At 39.4% G+C, this 19,053-nt stretch overlaps 1 protein-coding gene across 2 annotated transcripts in view; it reads left to right on the top strand.

Moving 5' to 3' along the window:
- Positions 1–19,053, top strand: part of KIAA1217 — an 839,292-nt gene that overhangs the window by 299,866 nt on the left and 520,373 nt on the right. For both annotated transcript variants that reach the window (XM_077945978.1, XM_077945980.1), the window contains exon 3: positions 6,272–6,421. The gene's annotated coding sequence lies outside the window, so the exon portion shown is untranslated. The remainder of the gene's footprint in view (positions 1–6,271; positions 6,422–19,053) is intronic.

Raw genomic sequence — 19,053 nt, forward strand, 5'->3', positions numbered from 1 at the left:
TCTTAATGTCTGTCACAGATCAGCCATTCGGTGAGTTCTTATTAAATAAATGATCAAACTGAACTATGCGACAAATATTATTTCTGGTGTGAGGAACACAAAATGAGTAAGGCACAGGTCTTCCCCAAAAGAGTTCAGATTCTAGTGCAGAAGATAGAAAGTAAACAAGTATTTCAGTGACGTAAGATATGCTATAATAAGAGATACATGAAAATATTCTTAGCATTTATTGAGCCTTTACTGTGTACGAGGGAGGTTACTGTATGGTTCACAGATATTTATTTTATTAAGACAACTAAATGGCATATGTGTATTTTTATTACCATCGTTGTCATTTCCATTTTATACATGAGGAAACAGTCTTTGAGAGGTGAACTGATCTAGAAAGTGGTGATTTGAATAGGAAGGTTAGAAAGAATAGGATGGAGGCTCTGTTTGCACCAAAGTGCTTGATTGTAAGAAACAGAAGTTCGCCTGAGCGAGGGGAATGTCTAAACTCAAACCCTGACCCTCTCATCTGGAGTGCACACTCTTGGCCACTACCTCATGCCATACTTTAGCAAGGAGGAGTTTGCTATGGTTTTTACAGAAGAAACAGTGCTGCCCTGGCATCTTGCAGGCAGTGTAGGTGATTTTTCAGGCAGATACTGGACATTTCAGACAGAGGGTGTCACAAACCACACAACTGGAGTCATGAGAGAACATAGTTGAATAAGCAACTGCCAGTAGTTCAGCCATGAGTTGGGCATTGGATCCCCATGGGGGCTGTGATAGGAGATGAGGCTGGGAAAAGAAACCAAGAGGCAAGCAGCTGATGCAGACTGTGGTGAACAGTCTCGTGGGGCTCTCAGGGCTGTGGATATTATTCTCAGGAAAGTAAAGAGCCACAGAAGGAGGTGAGATGAGCAGATTTGTGGCGATTGCCCTCAATGCTCTTACCGCCTAGTTCTCCTTACTGCTGATAACTAGCAACTTCTAGTCAGGGCCACAGTCACTTGTGGTTCTTTCCAATTCATTCTCAGTCTCCTCTCTACACAGGCATAGGTTGTCCAGGGCTGGGCCTGGGTCAGTTCCAAGTCTCAGGTCACACGTTTTACTCAGATTGCCCCCTCCTCTAACCGCAGAGGCACTTTTAGAATAATCCAGAGACCTTGCCTCTCTCCTTCCTTGCCAGAATTGCTCCTGCTGTTCCAGGTCTCCTCAGACTCCCGGTGGGCCCACCAGAGGCTCTGACAGGGACCTCTGCTCCATCCAACTTCAGATGTTACCCTTGCTTCACGTTAAACCAGCAATAACTAGAAATTAAATGCATTATTTAATAAGGACAAAATTAACCCAAACCCCTCTCTTTTATACCCTTCAAATAGTATTTTATTTTATTTTATTTTATTTTGGTAGTTTTGAGGGTACCGGTGGTTTTTGGTTACATGGATAAGTTTGTTAGTGGTGATTTCTGAGATTTTGGTGCACCTGTCACTCAAGCAGTGAACACTGTACCCAGTGTGTAGTCTTTCATCCCTCACCCCCGTCACACCCTTCCTCTTGAGTCCCCAAAGTTCATTATATCATTCTTATGCCTTTGCATCCTCATTGCTTAGCTCCCAAGTTGTAAGTGAGAACATATGCTATTTGGTTTTCCATTCCTGAGTTACTTCACTTGGAATAATGGTCTCCAACTCCAACCAGGTTGCTGCAAATGCCATTATTTTGTTCTTATTTATGGCTGATTAGTATTCCATGGTGTATATATTCCACATTTTCTTAATCCACTCACTAGTTGATGGGCACTTCTGGTGGTTCCATATCTCTGCAATTGTGAATTGTGCTGCTATAAACATGTGCATGCAAGTTTTTTTGTTTTTGTTTTTGTTTTTTTGTTTTGTTTTGTTTTTCATTTTGGGTAGATGCCTAGTAGTAGGATTGCTGGATTGATTGGTAGATCTACTTTTAGTTCTTTAGGGAATCTACACGCTGTTTTCCATAGTAGTTGTACTAGTTTACTTTCCCACTAGCAGCATAAAAGTGTTTCCTTTTTACCACATTCACGCCAACATCTATTATTTGTTGATTTTTTAATTATAGCCTAGCCATTCTTGCAGGAGTAAGGTGGTATCTCATTGTGGTTTTAGTTTGCATTTCCCTGATAATTAGTGATGTTGAGCATTTCTTTTACATTTTTTTGGCCTTTTGTCTCTCTTCTTTTGGGAATTATCTGTTCATATCCTTCAAATAGTATTTATTAGACTCTGAATATCATCAACTGTTTCACAGTTGATGAAATTGCACGTTACTTTCTTGCATTTCTATCTATTGTATGCAGCCAGGTTGAATTTCTCAAATGAGAAAATCTGACTGGTTGCCAGGGGACCAGTAGGAGAAAGTCTGTTGCAAAAAGGGGTGGGTTTCATAATCGCTTTACTCACAAATACTGTGCTGTCACAGGATAACTCTGATGATTTAATGTGTCACTTTGAATCACAGAACTTTTTCTATAATTCTGCTACTGTAGTAATTTGCAGTAGTCAAACAGGAAAATTGTGTTCATTCAGACTCAGTGGTTTTCATATTCCTATTATTTCCAAAGTATTTTAATCTTTAAATAATTTGGAATTCAACTGATTTGAAGTTCATGTTTACGAAGTAAGCCCTCTCTTCCAAAATCTTACAAACTGGGTAGCAACATCCAAACTATTTCAGAGACCTTTTTATTTTTTATTTTAATTTTTATTTATTTATTTTTTGAATAGGAGTCTCACTCTATTGCCCAGGCTGGAGTGCAATGGCACGATCTCAGCTCACTGCAAACTCGGCCTGCCGGGTTCAAGCAATTCTCCTGCCTCAGCCTCCTAAGTAGCTGTGATAACAGGCACACACCACCATGTCCGGCTAATTTTTGTATTTTAATAGAGACGGGGTTTCACTATATTGGTCAGGCTGGTCTCGAAATCCTGATCTCATGATCCGCCCACCTCAGTCTCCCAAAGTGCTGGGATTACAGGCGTGAACCACAGCACCCGGCTGAGGGCTTTTTATTTTATTCAAAGACAAGATTTTTCAGGTTAAGCCAAGTGGTCTTGATATACTCATCTTTTTTTTTTTTTTTTTTTTTTTTTTTAACAACCACAGACTGATTGCAAATATTCTTATTCATTCATTATAACAAAATTCATTAAGAATTACTCTATTTGTGTAAAAATAATAAAACTATATTTAGAACTATATTCTAATATACTTTTCAGTTACCTCCCCCAATTAGTCTGAATTCTCCAGATTTTAAAGAATTTTGCTTACTACAAAGAGATCCAAGCAATGAATTATTATTGCTAATTACTTCTTAACAAGATCCAGTGACCGGCAAATAACTCAAGATGTATTTTCATGTCCTGTTGCATGGTGCAACAGACAACTGTGCATGCACAAATTGTCTGCCTTCTCATATATAACTTTCTCAGAGTGCTCTTTTCTTCTCTCTCACATGCAAAAAGGGGAAAGGAGAGCAAAACTATAGCGATTGAGGCAAAGATTTGGGGGAAGAAGAGCAGAAAAGATGAATACAAACGTTTGGAACAGGGATAGAATTGGGCCAATCTAGTAGGAAGGAAGGGCTGTGAACTGTGGAACCAGGGGTGACCAGAAGCCTTGTTTGGTGTCCTGGAGGACCAAAGTGGGAAGGTTGGACAACGGGACTCAAGGAAAAGAGAGGGATGGTGGGAGCAGCTTAGAACTTTTTGTCCCAAACAGTAAACTTATTCACATAGAATTGCAAACTATTACATGTACAGAAAGAGAGTAGCCGTGGAGAGAATGGGCTACAGAGTTAGGCTGACTGGGATTTGGGATCAGGCTTCTGCCACTTACAAAGTGATTTTGGAGGCCGGGCGCGGTGGCTCAAGCCTGTAATCCCAGCACTTTGGGAGGCCGAGACGGGCGGATCACGAGGTCAGGAAATCGAGACCATCCTGGCTAACACGGTGAAACCCCGTCTCTACTAAAAAATACAAAAACCTAGCCGGGCGAGGTGGCGGGCGCCTGTAGTCCCAGCTACTCGGGAGGCTGAGGCAGGAGAATGGCGTGAACCCGGAAGGCGGAGCGTGCAGTGAGCTGCGATCCGGCCACTGCACTCCAGTCTGGGCGACAAAGCAAGACTCTGTCTCAACAACAACAACAACAAAAAACAAAAAAACAAAGTGATTTTGGACAATGTATGTAACCTTTAAAAGCATTGGCTTATTCATTTGCAAGATTGGGCTAACAATGCCTAGCTGGTAGGACTGTCCTGAGGATAACATGAGATAATGTATGGGGAACAATGCTTGGCACTCAATGTAAGCTAGTTATTGTCTGTATTATTTATACACATTTTTCAATTACCTCCCCTAATTAGTTCAAATTCGCCAGATTTGACCCTAGAAGTTTTCACTACAGAGACAGTCAGACAATTGATTACTATTACAATTTTTCTAATAATAATTTGAAGCAATCAAAGCTATGTTTATGTCATTGGGCAAAATAATCACTCCTTGACCTGGTTACTGGTTTATGTAAATGGAAGGATCCCAGACTTCGAAGTCAGACTGACTTGGGTTCAAGTCCTGAGACTGCTACTCACCAGGAAAATCATCTCAAATCTGGAAACTGGCTTTCCTTTATAGTAATGTGTGAGATCACTTCTACCTTTCTAGAGAATTGTTATTATTAAAAGTAGTCACAATGGATTTAGTGTGGTGCCTTGTTAAAGTGCCAGGTAGTTGGCATATTATAGTGATATTCAATTTTCAATATTTCACAGTGTTGATGTCATTCAGTGGCCACTTAGCGTGGTGAGTGAAGAAAATGTTGTCCTAAGTATTAAACAAAAGAAGAATTCAGAATAGGTAAGAATGTGTGCAAAGTTTTACGATGAAGTGGTCACAGAATCAACACTAGCACCTCGAATATAGATTAGCAGAGCTGGGACACTATTCTCTACTCATCAAGAACTCATACCTTCATTTTGTTGGTAAAGAAACAGCCCAGAGATCGAATGGTTTCCCCAGGAACCTAGACTTCACCTGACATCAAGGCCACTCACCTCTCCTGGGTTATACGGTTTCAGTGGACCACTTTGATGCCCAAAAGAGCTTGAAAATAAAACTTTAAGTATGATAATATTCATAACTAATTGAACTCAGCACAAGAAATAATTTAAATTGTATGGACATAGCGAATATTTTAAAAGTAAAATAGCATGAGTATTTCAGGGTGAAAACAAAATGTTTGCGATATATTTCAATTGAGGCATAGTTCACATTTTAATAGCCTGCCTAGTAAATGATGGTCAAAACTCAATAGTGTGTTTGTGACATATTTTAAGTGTGTTCAATTACCTTTTTCCATACTTTTATCCATCATTTTCCTTCTCCTTAAAATATGTTTCTCAGGATCCTAAGAGGAGTTTATAGAAATAAATTTCTGTTGGGAAAAACACTGTTCAAACCAGTTGCCTTATTCTGTGAGCACCCAGTTGTCTGGCATCAAGTAAATCACTGCAGTTCCCACAGCATAGAAATCTACCAAGCGCAAGGGAAGGTTTCCACGTCAAGTTCATTTTTCTGGGTCTCCTCAACAATCCCAAAACCCTCCTCCACAGAAGAGGTGCCTCGCAGACTCGTCCATAATTTTGAAATCTTTAGGCTTCAGAAATTCCATTTAGACAGAAACCTTTATGTTGGGCTATTCATATTCACCAGTGGTCCAGCCTCTCCTACCTTTCCTTACTCCCATGACCATGACCATGTCTTGTTTGGCATGGCTGGGGGAACTGGGCATCTCTGAGCAGCAGGCTCTCGGAGTGACATAGCCATGGCCGCGGCACGTCACTCCCTAGCAAAGGGGTAAGAGAGGCGAGTCCGCGATGGTTCAGCTTTTCATTCACCCTCTCTGATTCTCAACTGGCCTCTCTTCATTTCCTTCCGCCCCCAACTACCTACACCAACTCTTATTTTCATGATTGACTTAGTCGAATGTGTTTACTTTCCTTTATAGCATCCGACTAATGTATTGGGGAAAATACTGGAAAACTGAAGTTAATTTGAACTCTAACTTTGGATAACTGTAAAGCCCTGTGTGTAATTACAAAGCATCCTGAACCGGGCTGTATATCATAGAGGTATTTTATTCTTCGCTTTTGCCTGCGCTTTTTTATTTTTATTTTTTAATCCATTTGAGTTTTTAATTACTCAGTTAGCAGTTCTGCAGTGGGAACAATTCCATTTTGACTTGTATTTTACAGATGGAGATCCTGGGGTCCTAAATTTGTGGCCGATTGCACTGTGTCCTGGAGACAGAGCGGAACCACAGCCCGGAGCCCCTGGGAATTGCCCCTGAAAGGCTGCATTACTTCTCTGTGCAGTCTTCCTCCTCCTGATTATTTTCTTTTTAGGTAAGGTCTATCTTTTTATTAAATCATAAAATGAGCATCCATCATCTTGACAGTGAATGAATTATGAGCTAAAGGCCTATCTATAAAACTTGGCTTCTGTTCATTCCCTCTCTGAGCTCAGTGGAACAAAATGTCCAAATTGAACCTTGCGATCTTCCCACAGGTATTTGTTCTGATATGCAGCTGCTTTATTTTTTTAGTCATTCTTCCTTTGGTCTTGCGCACAGGATTAGTGGCATATGTGTTATTTTTCAGACCACGTATTAGATCCATTTATATGCCTGTCTTTGTGTTCAGACTCTGGCTCAAAGCCATGATAATGACTAAAGATATGGAAAATGCTCAGAGAACATGAACTTTTTGGCAAAGGATATAGAGAACCGTGTAGATACCTGATGACTGCCTATGTCTATGGAGGGAATAGAATGAATCAGAAATAAGAGTCCCTTTTGGGTCTGTCCAATTATATGATCTTGATCAAAGTTAGGATCCCACAAAAGGAGCACAATTAATTTTCCAGTTTCATTGAGATCCCTTTGCTTTCCCCAAATCAGCCTACATGAGTGGCCTTGAGTGTCTGGAAGGGTGAGATGACCCAATTCATCCCCAACTTTAGCGTATTCATTCAGCCTAAATTCTGTTCATAAATCCACCAGTTCAATATTTTATGCTAATAAAAGCTATTAGCATTTTGCATTTTCTCCCATTACAAAAGTTTTCATGCAGCCCTCATCATTCTGACGGCAAGATGTAAAATTTTGATATTTAATCCAAAGGAAGTTAGGAAATTAGATAGATAGATAGATAGATAGATAGATAGATAGATAGATAGATAGATAGATTTATCTTGTCTCAATACCATCTTCATTCAGTTTGGTGTTTGGTTCAGTGAGCTGTATAAATCAGCATTCAACCACATCACAGAGGGATAGAAGGGCCTTAGACATCATGGTCAGAGAATCATTGTCAGGAAGCATTAAACTTAGCTTCCTCAATGTCAGAATGTTTGCACCAACTCTGACACAGAAAGTTCGCTGAGTGATGGCAAAAGTTCCCTGAGTGATGGTAGAAAGCTTGCAAAATAGTTTCTGAATTCAAGCAACCAAAGAGGCTGTATCCCCTCCTTCTGTAAAGTGACACTGTTGGTAGAAAACCATCACATGAAGGAGGGCATGCGGGTGCTGGATTTTGTGCAGCTAGAAAGCTGGTAGGTAGGTCCTGTTTAGTCTGTGCCAGAAGTCAAATAGGCTTCAGAAAAGGAGTTCAGGAGTCCTCTGAGCTCCCGGTGATTTACCCTGACTTCCCTTTGTAAGCATATGGATTCTATTTTCTGCTGTCTCTATAAATACTGTTGTGACTGTCTCTGCCAAACCAGCTACCTTTCTCACCCCAGGGAGAAGCCAGGGATCAGACATTCCTACGCTACCGCCCCATTAGACACTGCCGTAACACGAGGGAGCAGACCTGGCAGTCAATATGATGTGTGTATTTGGATCTTTAAAGAGCTAGGCTAAACTTAGAGTCAGCGGACTACCATAAATAACCTGTGTTCCTCTCTCTTTGTGTGGTTTGCCCTGGAATGCCTTGTGCTTTAGTGTTGTACAAGCAGCAAGAGATCAAAGAGTCAACATTTTATGGATGCATAGTTCATTACAAAGTCATCCGTGGGAGGAGACCCTGGCAAAAGCACTAATCGTTCTCTCTTGTGACTGTTTTGTTGCCTGCATTGGGATTGGAGGGCACTAAAAGAACTTGCAACCACTTTAAATAATTTTAAAGAATAAAATAAAGATGGAAATTCACTTTTAAAGGAGGGCTAAAACTTAACTGGCATCTTTTTCGGGTATAGAATGTGGTAGGAGGAAAGAGGAAATAAAGGAATTGGCCCATTACCACATGGAATGTGGTTGGAGAAGAATAAAAGAAGGCAGAACGGAATCCTGTGTAATTTACTTACCCTTGGGTAAGCATTAGAGAGAGCCTTTGATAAGCAGAGCATAACATCGACAGGGATTTTTTTTTTTAAAGCCCAAACTAGATAATGTATCTGAAAAACAGGCTTTGAACTAGTTTGCTAGAATATAAAGAATAAATGTGTTTCAAATTATAGCATTAATGATGTTGCAAACCCAGGATTGTAGATAATCACAATGACACAAAACAATAGCTACTATTTATTTGATATCTGATATCTGCTGCATGCCACATGCTGTGCGGCATATGTGATATCTTTTTATCTCACAACCACGCATGGGGATGACCTGTTGGTATCCCCACTTACACGCAGGGAAACAGGACTCTGCAAAGTTGAAATGCTTAGCTCAAGGTCACACAGTCACTAAGTGGTAAGCCCAGGATTTGAACCAAGCTCTGGAAGGAAGTGGAAGTGACTACCTCTTAGCCTGTAGTTAATATTTCTGGCTCTTGACACTTTTTCTAGTCTCTGTGGCAGGAGTTGTTGGAACTCTTGCTTTCTGAGTTTGGGAGATTTGCTCTCAAAGACTTCTTCTTATTAAGACTTACTCTGTCTGAGCTGAATGTGTGTAGCTCTTTCTGGGGGCTCTGTCCTTGTGGTTGTCCATAGGCAGTCAGAATTAATCACTCATAAAACATATTGCATAGATAAGATTTTTGATCCAGCATTTTGGAAGTTAGGGGCTGGATATCTTACAAAAGAATGTCTGTTGCATACTTGATCAATTACAGTGATAGCTAAAGAAACATTTTCTCAAATGTATTATTTTAACAGGAATCATGTTCTAGTTTCCCATCCTTTAGCTTACTTTAAGTTTAAGAAAATCTGAGCTGTATGAACTTAAAAAAAAAAAAAAAATGACAGGATAGGCCAGAAGCGGTGGCTCACGCCTGTAATCCCAGCACTTTGGGAGGCCCAGGTGGGCAGATCGCAAGGTCAGGAGATCGAGACCATCCTGGCTAACACGGTGAAACTCCATCTCTACTAAAAAATAGAAAAAATTAGCCAGGTGTGGTGGCGGGCGCCTGTAGTCCCAGCTACTTGGGAGGCTGAGGCAGGAGAATGGCATGAGCCCGGGAGGCGGAGCTTGCAGTGAACTGAGATCACGCCAGGGCACTCCAGCCTGGGCAGCAGAGCGAGACTCTGTCTCAAAAAAAAAAAAAAAAAAAAAAAGTAGAGAATAAAATGACACGGTAAAATGCACACACACACACAAAAAGTCAATTATTACAGTCAATAAAGTCTCAATGGTCTGTATCCATGAGATCTTTTGTTCTTGTCACAGATAAAACCTGCATCACAGCAATGCCACAGGATCAAATGATTAAGATGGAAAACTACAATGCTCTACAAATGTTACCTTCTTTCTGTTCTTCTCGGTGATAGTACCTTTTGTTCAACCCGTCTCTTCCTGCTCTTTTAAAATAAAAAGTTTTTTAAAAGTCAGAAATAGAAGCAAATAACTGATCGATCCTTTTTTTTTTTTTTTACCAATTTCATAGCAATTGAAAACATCATCCAAGATACTGTAGATCTTCCCCCCCTTCAAGTTTTCTTGAAAGATTTCACACGTGCAGTGTAAGAAATTGTGAGTCAGCCTTCTCCAATCCTGACTTTAAGAGTTGCAAAAATCATCTGCCAGGGATCACATATGTTCTCGGTTCCATGAGAGGAAGAAAACACATTTGCTGAAAAAAAAAAAAAAAAAAGGAAACTTTAAAACCAGTGGAGTTAGAATAAATACACTTGCATTCTGCTAACTTCTTTTCCTTTCCAGGGCCTGAAGGCTTTTCTGGCCCTGGACAGGAAGCAAGGCATCTGTCACCCCAAATACTCCCTCTCTGGGATGGGGGTTCCAGCTGGTCATGGAAGGGAAGTAAAGGAAGTGCAGAATGACCAAAAGATGGGATTAGGATGCAGAAATAATAAATCTACAGCAACTACTTTTTGAAGTCAAGACATCCAACGGCTATAAGTCCAATCTGTCTTTAAGACCTTGCAACACTCCAATATGATTGGTAATAAACTTCAGTCTGCAGTTGAGACATGACCTTTATCAGACTAGGGCACTTGGCTAAAGTCACACAGCTAGTGAGCCAGGTAGAGAATACCAGAGCCTGTGAGTGTAGTATTTCATGCGTAGCATTACCTATGGAACCTCCAGAACATTGGATAGGTATTTCCATCTAAGAAATTGTCTTCAGCCTGGTGCAGTAGCTCACACCTATAATCCTAACATTTTGGGAGGCCTAGGCAGGAGGATCTCTTAAGGCCAGGAGTTTGAGACCTGCCTGGACAATATAGCAAGACCCCATCTGTACAAAAAAATTAAAAAATTTACCAGACATTGTGATGCCTGCCTGTAGTCCCAGCTATTCAGGAGGCTGAGGTAGGAGGATCACTTGAGCCCAGGAATTCGAGGCTGCAGTGAGCTGTGATCATGCCACTGCATTCCAGCCTGGGTGACAGAGTGAAATCTTGCCTTAAAATTAAATAAATAAAATTATCTTTAACAAAGCAAAGAAGGAGTCTCCTAACATCCTAAAGCGGCAGATTACTGGCAAGTACTAGTGCCTCCATGTTAACATTGCAGAAACCAGATTCAAACAAGTTGTGAGTTTCTCTAGAAACAAAAGAAATCAATTACAAGGAAAATGAAACTCTCAACTTAGCGCTCGACTTAAGAAATTTAAAACTTGTTTCATGATGCTTTGCCCTTCTTCACCTCTCACTGAAGCAGTTCTGTTCTTCAGTAATTGATGTTGGGTTGTTCTCGTGGGTTGACAGTCAGCATGTTTTTATTTATTAAATGGTGTAAGTAAAAATTGATGTGATGGAACAACCATGGCCGCCCCTGCCACAGAACAAAGGCTTTTCTAAACCAGCATTTCTCCCACAACATCTGGGTAGATGTTTCATGTGGATTTTCCTTCCCCAATATCCAATGGCATGATTTCATGTTCAGACGGAAATGACAGTGACATTTCATTTGACCAAGGAAAAATAAAAAGAAAGAAAGAGACATTTCTACATTTAACAGAACCCAAAGGCAACTTGAAAAACACTTTGAAAGCTTATTTCCATTTTACGATCTAAAGCAGACCTAAGGTATATCTGTAGACAGGTGGTGCTGGTTGCAGTTCTGCTGTGAGCCTTTATGAAAAGGATTATGTTGACTTTCTGAGAATATTTCAGGATTCAGCACCTCAAAGGACTCCAAAAGCGGTGGTTTTAAACTCCCATTGAAATGGGTCACTATATAAATCCTAAAGAGAAAACCAAGCCAGGTAAACCTAGGATCTTGGCTCCACATCAAACCTCACAATTTGAAGCCCAGGTTATTCTTACAACTCTCTAAGACCTCTAAGCCCATCCTCACTAGCCACAGCCTGGGGCTTCCTTGATCCTGCTAAAACTGAGCCAAGAAGCAAAAGTTCAGTGAGTGTCATTTTGCATAGAACTACTAAGCAGGATAAAGAGAGGCCGTAGGAAAGAAATTCCCCAGTCACAGAAAACCGGGGTGTCTGATTATAAGATAGTAGTCTCTTCCTTCAAGGCTAGTGGGTAAAATTCTCCCTTGTGCCTTTGAATGAGGGATTTCCCCTAAACACAATAGTGAAGTCTGTATTTAGTTGCTGGAGCTCTGGAGACTGGGGACTTTTTTAACAGGCAGAACTTTCAGAGGAAGCTGGAATATAATGCCTATTATAGTGAACTGTAACTTAGAAGTACCCTGTATTGACAAGAGAAGTCAAGGTTGTTTCTTAACACAGCTTTAACAAAAATTTAAACTTTGGTTGGATTAAGCTATTCCTGATCTCATGCTTCTGTTGGTAGAAAATACACCTTTATACAAATTGAACTATTTTGGGGGGAATCATAAATCACATCCTAACTTATAACATTTTTTGTGATTTAAATATAGTTGGTCCTTATTACATGTGGATTCTGTATCTGCAAATTCTAAACTCACTAAAATGTATTTGTAATCTTCAAATCAGTACTCATGGTGCTTTTTCAGATAAGCACAGAGTGACAATAAATTTGAGTCACTCAAAGTACATTGTAAACAAGTGTCCCTTTCACGGTCTATTTGGTGCCATATTTTTTGCATTTTTATGCCTTTTGCATGTTCAGTGGTGATTTCACTGCTTAAAAATGGCCCCCCTAAGCAATGTACTGAAGTACCATCCAGTGTATCTAAGCACAAGAAGGCTGAGATGTGCCTTACAGAGAAAAAAATATACTTGTTAGATAAGCTTTGTTTGGGCATGAGTTAAGCGTTTTTGGTCGTGATACAATGTTAATAACTCAAAATATATATATTGAATATTTATGTTATTTCAATATACATCTACATATCAATTATGTATTAAATAAGGTACCTTTAAGCAGAAACACACATAAAACAAAGTTATGTATTAATCAGTGGACAAAAGTCAAAGGCTTATAGGAACCAAGCCCTGTATTTCCTCTAGGAGCAATGATTCAGTATTTGCTAATTCAACGTCCATGTCTATGTTATAGATCATAATTAGTGTGAATAACAGAATCAACTGCATTTGATTGAATGCTCTGTGCCATCTGGTTACTTGAGTGGCTCTATTGTGTGCAGACACAGTCTCCAACTATCTTTAATGTGACTCAGAAATGTCCTGCTATGTTCGGGATCAGGTTTCAGATAAGTTAGGAGTTACATAGACTGGATGAGAATCCAAATAAAATATCACACCTGAGTCAAAGAATGGGAAGCTGATTCTGGAGTGTAGTGAGAGAAGGGAAACTTGGCCATGGGCTACGGGGAGTGCCGCCATGAGGGGAGGGAAGTAGAGGTATGGAAGAAACTGAAGAGAGGAAACCAAAAGTAGAGGGAAAGATGTGTGTGCTCACAGTGACGCCAAGAGCCAGCACCTTAGACAATGTTCTTATTCGTGGGATGTGTCACTGTCTGGGAATATTCAACATTTCTCCTTCCACCAAAGTATGGAAAATTAATGTGTATACAATGTCATTTGTTATACTTTCTTGACAGGCAGTAGGTGAGATACCAACACATCCTGCAGAGCTTAATGACATCATTTTAATGTGAATTGAGTCTGTTTATTCGTTTTTCCTGTTTCATATAAGGTTATTACTCTGTCTCCTAGCTACCCAGAAAAGACCATTTTGATTTTGGATAAATAGTATCTGTAGAAATGTGTTTTTAAATAAAGGGTGCTTGCATGCACTTAAGTGAATGGACTTTAATAATCTATTTAATATGCTTTGGCAAGAAAGATGTTTTTACTAGCTACCATGGAGAAACTATGTGTTCTCATATTCAGGCATAAGGTAATTTGTTTTATAGGCAGAAAATAGAGTTTACAATTTGAAATAAACAAATCACTGCTCTAAACAGTGTAGGAGAGAGTACACTACTTCAAAAATAATTGCTTGTTTACATGCATTTGCTTGTTGGAAACAAAAGACTGAAATGAGAGCTCCTCTATCATTAGTCTGTTATATGAAAAAACGAGAAAGTGCATACAAGGACCCAAAGCAGTAGAGAGAATTTCCCATAATGCCATGTGGACGTGATAAATTGTACCATTTTGCCAGTTAATGATATATTAGATCAATACAGCATCTAACTCATGAGCTTCGGCTAGAAATCTCAAGTCTGGTGGAAAACTATTTTTTAGTATCTTAAGAAAGATTCTCAAAACTTTGGAAAAAATTAGTGTTTTTGAAATATGGCCAAGTTATATCTTCACACATGAAAAATGTACTATATTTTTCTAGGAGTTTGAAAATCATTTTGAGAACTGTGAGTTTTTCTAAGCTGTGTTAAACCACATTGAATTGCTGTTAAAGGGTAATAGTCATACCTTTTCATATTGTTTTGAGGATTAAACAGAATAAAGCACATGGAACAAAAATTAATACAATATCTTCGATCAAAAATATTATAATAATATTCTTGGTACAGTAAATATTGGCCCTAAAAAAGCATGTAGTTCTCAAAATTGTCCCAAATAAAATATCATTTTCTGTTGGCTGTCATTGCTACGACCATGCCACTCTTGGAAACTGATAGAACTAACAAAGTAAACGGCAAAAAGAAATGTTGAGGACTACAATAATGCTTTCCTGATTCCTCCAAATCATTTCCTATAAAGGGCTGTACAATAAGATTGCTTAGTCTACATGCCTATCTGTTCCATTCATTGATAATTAAAATTAACTGCTATAACAAGGAGCGTCAAAATATCAGTAGCTTAAAACAATAAAGATTTACTGTTGATGTGATCCTTCCATAAGAATCAGGCGGCTCTTCTTGGGGTCCCTCTTAAATCATTTCTTCTATGTTGCAGCCTCCACAGTCTTAGTAGAAGAGAAAGACTTTATCTGATTGTGAGGGAGGTTTATGGCCAGGTCTAGAAATAGCAACATAAGGCCAGGCATGGTGGCTTGCACCCATAATCCCAGCACTTTGGGAGGCCAAGGCAGGTGGATCACCTGAGGTCAGGAGTTCAAGACCAGCCTGGCCAACATGGTAAAACCCCGTCTCTACTGTAAATACAAAACTTAGCAAGGCATGGTGGCAGGTGCCTGCAGTCCCAGCTACTCGGGAGGCTGAGCCAGGAGAATGTTTGAACCTGGGAGGCAGAGGTTGCAGTGAGCCGAGATTGTGCCACTGCACTCCGGCCTGGGCCACAGAGTGAGACTCTTACTCAAAAAGAAAGAGAGAGAGAGAGAGAGAGAGAGAGAGAGAGAGAGAGAGGAAGGAAGGAAGGAAGGAAGGAAGGAAGGAAGGAAGGAAGGAAGGAAGGGAAGAAAGAAAGAAAGAAAGAAAGAAAGAAAGAAAGAAAGAAAGAAAGAAAGAAAGAAAGAAAGAAGGAAGGAAGGAAGGAAGGAAGGAAGGAAGGAAGGAAGGAAGGAAGGAAGGAAGGAAGGAAGGAAGGGAAGAAAGAAAGAAAGAAAGAAAGAAAGAAAGAAAGAAAGAAAGAAAGAAAGAAAGAAAGAAAGAAAGAAGGAAGGAAGGAAGGAAGGAAGGAAGGAAGGAAGGAAGGAAGGAAGGAAGGAAGGAAGGAAAAGAAAGAAAGAAAGAAAGAAAGAAAGAAAGAAAGAAAGAAAGAAAGAGACAGAAAGAAAGAAAGAAAGAAAGAAAGAAAAAGAAAGAAAGAAAGAAAGAAAGAAAGAGAGAGAGAAAGAAAGAAAGAGAAACATAAAATGCACTTGCATTTTTAAGACCAGAACCTAGTCCTAAGGCCGCAAAGTAACTTCAAAGTGTAATGGGAAGTGCCTCTTCCTGTTTGCGTGGGGTAAAAAAATAAAACAGGATATGCTTTCTTGATTCTTAAAGCAAATAAAGGTTTAAACTTCCCAGTATGTTCAGTGTAGTTCTTAGCATGCCATTAAATGAGCTAAACAACGTACTGGAAGAGGAAAGTAAGGTACCATTTGACACCTTAATTTATGTATCTCAGTATGCATAGTTGAGGTTGGTGTTAAGCACAAAGTTCCAAGTCTCCTCTGAAGCTTCCCTGGTGATCCAACCGGACCTTCTGGTGATGTTCTCCTTTAGGCTGCTGTAGTAACATTGATCAAATACGTCTCTGTAGTCTTTCTTTCTATGTATTGTGTCTGTTATCCTCCTGTTTAAAGAATTCAGTTCTCCTCTGCTTTGTGTAGCTACTTATTTCTTTGTTCAGTTCTTGTATTCTTATATTTATATTTTCAGCCTGGTTTCCTAGGGGTCATCCCTGTGTTTTCTCAACTCGGTGGTCAACCAATGATTGGGCAGAGATTATATTCAAACACCTTTCCTACAAAGTATACAAAGAAGCAGGAAAGTCTACCCTGCAGCCTATACTCAGAAAAAAATAGTGTTCAATGAAACTGACTTACAGAGTCAGCCAGGATGTTAGATTTAGCAAAGACGTCAACACAACTATTAAAATTATGTTTAAAGAATTCAAGCTAAGCTTCTTGTGTTTAATAATATTATACAGTGTAGTATATTGTAGTATAGTATAATATTGTAACTATAGTAAGTAAGGACATGTGTTCTGAAGTCAGACTGCAAGAGTTTGGATCTTGGGTTCATTACTTACTTGCTGTTTACCTTACCTAGTTATTTAACCTCTTTCTGCCTCAGTTTCCTCATGTAAAAATTAGCATAGTAACTAAAGTACCTACCTCATACATTTATTTATTTTAAGGATTGAACATGATAAAATATATACAGCACTAAAATTGGCAAGTATTTTTAAAAAACGTGCAGTGAGCCCTCAAGAGATGCTAAATATAATTATTAATACAATATAGAACTATGACTTTATTTGCTTGAATCTTCTTTTTTTTTTTTTTTTTTTTTTTTTTTTTTTGAGACGGAGTCTAGCTCTGTCACCCAGACTGGAGTGCAGTGGCGCGATCTCGGCTCACTGCAAGCTCCGCCTCCCGGGTTCACGCCATTCTCCTGCCTCAGCCTCCGGAGTAGCTGGGACTACAGGCGCCCGCCACCATGCCCGGCTAATTTCTTTTTGTATTTTTAGTAGAGACGGGGTTTCACCGTGTTAGTCAGGATGGTCTCGATCTCCTGACCTCGTGATCCGCCCGCCTCGGCCTCCCAAAGTGCTGGGATTACAGGCTTGAGCCACCGCACCCGGCCCTGCTTGAATCTTCTATTGCAGGTAGCATTATAGGCCTACTCATAGTAGGTCTCAATAAATGTTTGCTGAATGAAATCGTGAATTTTGTTTTGGTTGGTTAGTTTTTGTTTTGGTTTGGTTTGGTTTTGGTTTTTTGTTTTGAAACAAGGTCTCACTCTATCACCCAGGCTGGAGTGCAGTGGCACAGCCACAGGTCACTACAACCTTGAACTCTGGGGCTCAAGTGATCCTCCCACCTTAGCCTCTCAAGTAGCTGGGACTACAGGCATGTGCCACCACACCTGGCTAACTTTAACATTTTATATTTTTTGTAGAGACAGGATCTTGTTATGTTTCCCAGGCTGGTCTGGAACTCCTGACCTCTAGCAATCCTCCTGCCTTGGCTTCCCAAAGTGCTGGGATTGCAGGCATGAGCCACTGTGCCCAGCAAGAAATCATATTTTTAAAGCATGAAGTAGAGAGACTTTCACTTCAATGTAAGCAGACTATAAAAAAATCCTTCCCCAATGTATTTCGTCTAGTTCCACACAGATGCCAACCTTAATTAAGATGTAATATTTTTATTCAGAATTAGGAATCAATGTTAAATGCAAATAAACCTGAAAAAGTAACATACTGGCTTAAATTCACACTATAATTTTCCATTTAAACAATACAGTACACTCAACTTTAAGTGAAACACCTCCTGATACAAGATACTAAAAAGCTGGATAAAATTTAAAATTTTAATTTTATATGTATAACTGCACTGTTGTAAAAGTAGAACTCCTGCAAAGGTCAGAAATTATATGAAAATGCAGTTCCACAGATGCACAGCCACTTACCCTGGGGAGTTTACCTTTTGCCTGTGACCCAGACCTGGGTTCCAAAGGTCTCACCCGTGGGATAAAAAACCAAGCCTAAAGACATAGCAAGGTGGAACAACATACATTAAAAGCAAAAAAAAAAAAAATTAGTGTAAGGACAAGTGCACATCTCATTGAGAGTTCATGGAGATAATTGCTTGCCTCACTGTTTAGGAAGAGCACAAAAAAGAAAATGTATTCCTTCAAAATGTCCAACCCCAGCACTACCAGGTTACCTTTGAACCCCCCCAAAAAGTAAGATCTGAGTTTAAAGTGGCCTCAGGTTGGTAGTATCCCAGCTTCTTTCTGCTTTACAGAAGAAATACAAATTCTTTCCAAAAGAATGTACCTTAAACCCAAGCTTCATATTAAAAAAAATTATAAAGAATATGTGCTCCCAAACAAAAAGTCACCAAACACAAAAAAGTGAGAACCGATTAGCAAAAGCCAAGAGAAACCACAAAGTGGAGAATTTTAGACATTGGAGTTACCAGACCTAGATTATGTAAGTTTGATCTGTAATATGCTCAAGGAGGTAAAAGCATATAGCAAGTATAGTAGAGTTACATAACATTAAACAATGAAATAATAATTGAAAGTAGGAACTGCATTAATCATTGGATTAGACTTAGCTGAAGAGAGGATTTGTGAACTGAAAGGGCTTTTAATAATTTAAAATGCCACTTAAAAAGACAAAGCGGAGGTAATTGTGAAAGAAGCATTTGAGGAAAAAGAAAATACAGTGGGGAAGACAACACATTTCAGATTGAAGATTTGGGGTAGGGGAGGGCGGACTTCTTCTGTGAAAGATCAGATGGCAAATGTTTTAGGCTTAGGGGCCACAGAGTCTTGGAAATACTCAACTATGACATTGCAGTGCAAAAGCAGCCATAAGTAATAATGTAAACAAATGAGCCCGGCTACATGCTAAGAAGACTTTATTTCTACAATGGTTGCACACTAAATTTGGCCCTTGGATGACAGTTCGTTAACTCCTAGACTAGAAAATCATAGAAAATCAGAGCAGAATAAAATTTGAGAAGAGAATGGATTATACCTATATCAAGATAATCTAAAAAATAAAACAACTCTAAAAAGAAAAAAAGAAGAAGTACAATAATGGCTGAGACTTTTCCAGGAATAAGAAAACAAAACAAT

Source organism: Macaca mulatta, chromosome 9 (assembly GCF_049350105.2).
Source record: "Macaca mulatta isolate MMU2019108-1 chromosome 9, T2T-MMU8v2.0, whole genome shotgun sequence".
NCBI classification, from domain to species: domain Eukaryota; kingdom Metazoa; phylum Chordata; class Mammalia; order Primates; family Cercopithecidae; genus Macaca; species Macaca mulatta.